The sequence below is a fragment of the Palaemon carinicauda genome, chromosome 8 (genome assembly GCF_036898095.1).
Source record: "Palaemon carinicauda isolate YSFRI2023 chromosome 8, ASM3689809v2, whole genome shotgun sequence".
Lineage (NCBI taxonomy): Eukaryota > Metazoa > Arthropoda > Malacostraca > Decapoda > Palaemonidae > Palaemon > Palaemon carinicauda.
In genome coordinates, this window is record NC_090732.1 from 154,530,019 (window position 1) to 154,533,828 (window position 3,810).

Here is a 3,810-nt window from a genome sequence, read left to right on the forward strand (position 1 = left end):
TATAGAGTTGGGGATAGTTGTTCAATAAGAATATTACTCGACTGAAAGTAAAGAATGGCTATTAGATGATTGTGTGCAAGCCAGTATTCGCCAGTACCTGCACTGAATGAGGTGTTTTTATGAGCAGACTTGGCACAGATAAACAATTGGATTCTTATTCTTTTGTTTGTTACAACTGTATTACTGTGCATTTTTCTTTTAATCCTCTTCCATGATGAAACATATTAGTATTAACAGAGTGATTGTTTGAGTATGCTACACACTTTTAGACCCCAATACCCACACATATATCATATAAAGTATGTATATATATATATATATATATATATATATATATATATATATATATATATATATATATATATAGATAGATAGATAGATATATATATATATATATATAGATATATATTTATACACATATACAAGTATATATATATATATATATATATATATATATATATATATATATATATATATATATATATATATATATATATATGTGTGTGTGTGTGTGTGTGTGTGTGTGTGTGTGAGTTTGTGTACAAGAAAGAATTATCTTTTAATCTACCAATCCAATAAATACTAAAACTCATAAATTATGAATGGATTTTCACAAGACATACAATTAACAACTAAAAGAGAGATCTATGGAAAAGAACTAACAAAGGCATCTCCGGTTTGCAGCCGTTAGACATTTATCTATTTCAATGGCAAGAAGAGAAGGAGGAAAAGATGAAAGATGTGGTAGAAGCAGGAGATCAGTCAAAAGGAGATGCAGAAATCTCTTTGTAATAACAATGAAAAAACTAACGACTTTATCTATAAAAACTTATATCACCGCGCATAGAACTTCTGTTATAACAGTAACAATACAAATGGAAGGGGAAAGTGATCCCTAGCTCAATATACCTGTCGGAAAGGATCAACATGTAACGCATATAAATGTATATATAATAAAAACTCCAACACGACTGCAGTACAGCCGTGGCTCGCAGAAACACTCTATGAATATCGAAAATGGTTACCATTTGGCTCTAGGTCAATAACACCCTCCCTCTCTCTCCCTCTCCCTCTCCCAACATCCCCTACACCCTCCACTGCCAACCAAAACCTTTCGCCACCTTCTACCACCATCACTATTCCAGAAAATTGTTCTTGTGGGGAGATTTCACTCTCGTACAAGAGACACTCTGAGATAAAAACCTAATTTATCGAGATATTAGTCTTTTTGGAGACAAGCAGACAGACAGAAACACACACACACACATAAAATCTTACGAAAGAAAAGTCCTTCTGCCGGAACCCAATTTCTCTTTTATTCCCAACAATTTCAAGAATAAATGAAAAAAGGCACCTCCACCCCCCCCCCCCTCCGACAAAGAGCTAACGCGTTATAAGTCCACAACAGTATCAGGGTCGGTCTTTGCACATTTGCAAGCATGTCAAATCTCATAGTCGACCCATTCAAAGAATTCCATTGATTTCCTTCAACATGCAGACATGCAAACAAACAGACACGCTTGAAGACATAACCTTAGCTAAATAGAGCCATTCATTACAATGATCCGATTAAGAACTTCAGACATATTTACACTTCTAAGCACAAATTTGAAGCTGCATCAAACATAAATCTGACATTGTGTCAAACACAAATATGAAACGGCTTTGATCGTAGACCTGGCAATTCTTCACATGTGTGGTTGGAACTGCTTCAGAAATAAATCTGGAACTAATCGAACTGGTTACAAAATCCCTTAAGAGCTGAAACTGACTCACACATAAATCTAAAAACATTTAAAGTAAAATCTAAAATGTCTTTTAACAAAAAAACAAAGAAAGTTTTTGGAATAAAATCTAAAGTGCTCCAAAAACATCTAAACATTATACCACTAAACATAATACCATTTAAATTGCCATTCTGATAATTACACCGACGCAATCATGAAACAACCTCAGACACTAAGAGGATGCTGATTCAAACGTGATTCTGAGAACACATCTGAAGTGTCTTTAGACCCAATTATACAAGGCCTCAAATACAAATACGACACCAATTCGACCACAAGGCTGAAACAGTTTTACACACATCAAGAACTACTTTGGACACAAAGCTTCAATTATAAATTTGGGACAGCCTCAAACAAATTTTAACTTTCTCATCAGCAAACGCTGTGGCATAATTGGCTCTGAATGTGATGATATCCACATAGGCTTTCCACGACTGAAATAACTGGAAAATTACTCTCATCCGGACTCTGAATTTATAAGGGTATTAAAAAAAGTGAAATTCCAAAAGTTATGGAGAGTTTCCCTCTGACTGGAAAAGCATTGGGAAAAATATCAACTGCAAATTCATTGATGTTCAGGATAGGACTGTTATTTACAAGTATATACACGAGACATTGTCAACAAGGAAAAATGACGCTATGCCCATCGCTGATTCTTCGATCTAAACTGAAGGAAAGAGGATATCCCTATTCCTAGGTTTTATGATTGTGATGAAATGAAGAAAGTGTCATCTGAGAAAGGGAGCTAATGAGTTATCTGTGATACAAAATTTAGTAGAAATGTTGATCTTATTTTCTTCGTATTCCCTAAGCAAAATAAAATATAACATTTGTAACATTATTTTCAGTACATAAATAATGACATTGTGGATGATCAGAGATCATACTTGTGACAGAGAAGATGTAAATATCAGACAAAATTATTGCAAACATTTTTATGCGAAGACATATTTTGGAGCAACGAAGGTTGATTTATGAATTATATAACAAACTTTTGGAATCAGATATATAAAATGTATCCAATATTGAATTTAGTGTGAGTACAAAATGTATACAACCCTATTTACGTAAACAATTTCAATTGTAACTAAATATGTACATTTTGTCCAGAGCTAATATGTTTTTTTTTTTCTTTTTTAAATGTTCATTAACGTAAAGTGGAAGGGGAAAATATTCTTGTGCCTCTTCAGCTGAAAAGGTACTTTTGTAAAATGCGCGAATGATTCTACCGTGTTTTAAATATACTACGCATATAATTGTGGATTTTAATACCCATATATTTTTGTTATACATCACATATCGGTTCTACTGTATGTCTTCGTGTAAATAATTTTCATATTTCATCAAGTCGGTAAACCAAAACATTATGTTCTTTACAGAGTAAAACTCAATTAAAAGTGGCAAGCTAAAATGCAATATGTGTTGAATTGGATTATAGAACAAACACATGCAACTTCTGTTGAAAATTCATAGGCTGCAAAAACGGCGTTTGTATAAATAAATATACCTTGGTTTTTCTGTACCTCTTGGACCTTTCCCTGAACACGCAGTTTCAAGTTGAAATCAATATATAAATCAGTGATTACGTAAACCCTCGACCTATTTTACATCTTTCGAAAGGAATATCCAATCAACGATTAATAGCAAAACTTCCCTCTCCTGGAAAAAATTTCACCAATCCATTCGGACATGATCAACCTAACAATTATCATTAGGTTGCACTATATTAAATACAATATGAAGTATAGATTTCACAACGTTTAAAATCAAAGCTAGATTTTCATAACGTAGTTTTAAGGTCTCCTCCCATACCACCAGCTTTATTTAACAGGCGATATTCATAGACGAAAAATGAGCTATGAATAAGCAAATTGGGTTTTATTTCAAAGCTTCCATCGGATATTTTCAGGGAAGGTTAATTCCTCTCTACCCTTTACAGCAGGAAAAAAAACCTTCCAATCCGTATGAAATGTTATTTTCAACATGGTTCGTCGGACATTTTTAGACACACCCATCCATGTTT

At 33.3% G+C, this 3,810-nt stretch overlaps 1 protein-coding gene across 1 annotated transcript in view; it reads right to left on the bottom strand.

Annotated features, from left to right (window-relative positions):
* Positions 1-3,810, bottom strand: part of LOC137646039 (EF-hand calcium-binding domain-containing protein 14-like) — a 444,979-nt gene that overhangs the window by 328,243 nt on the left and 112,926 nt on the right. The gene's annotated exons all lie outside the window — the stretch shown is intronic.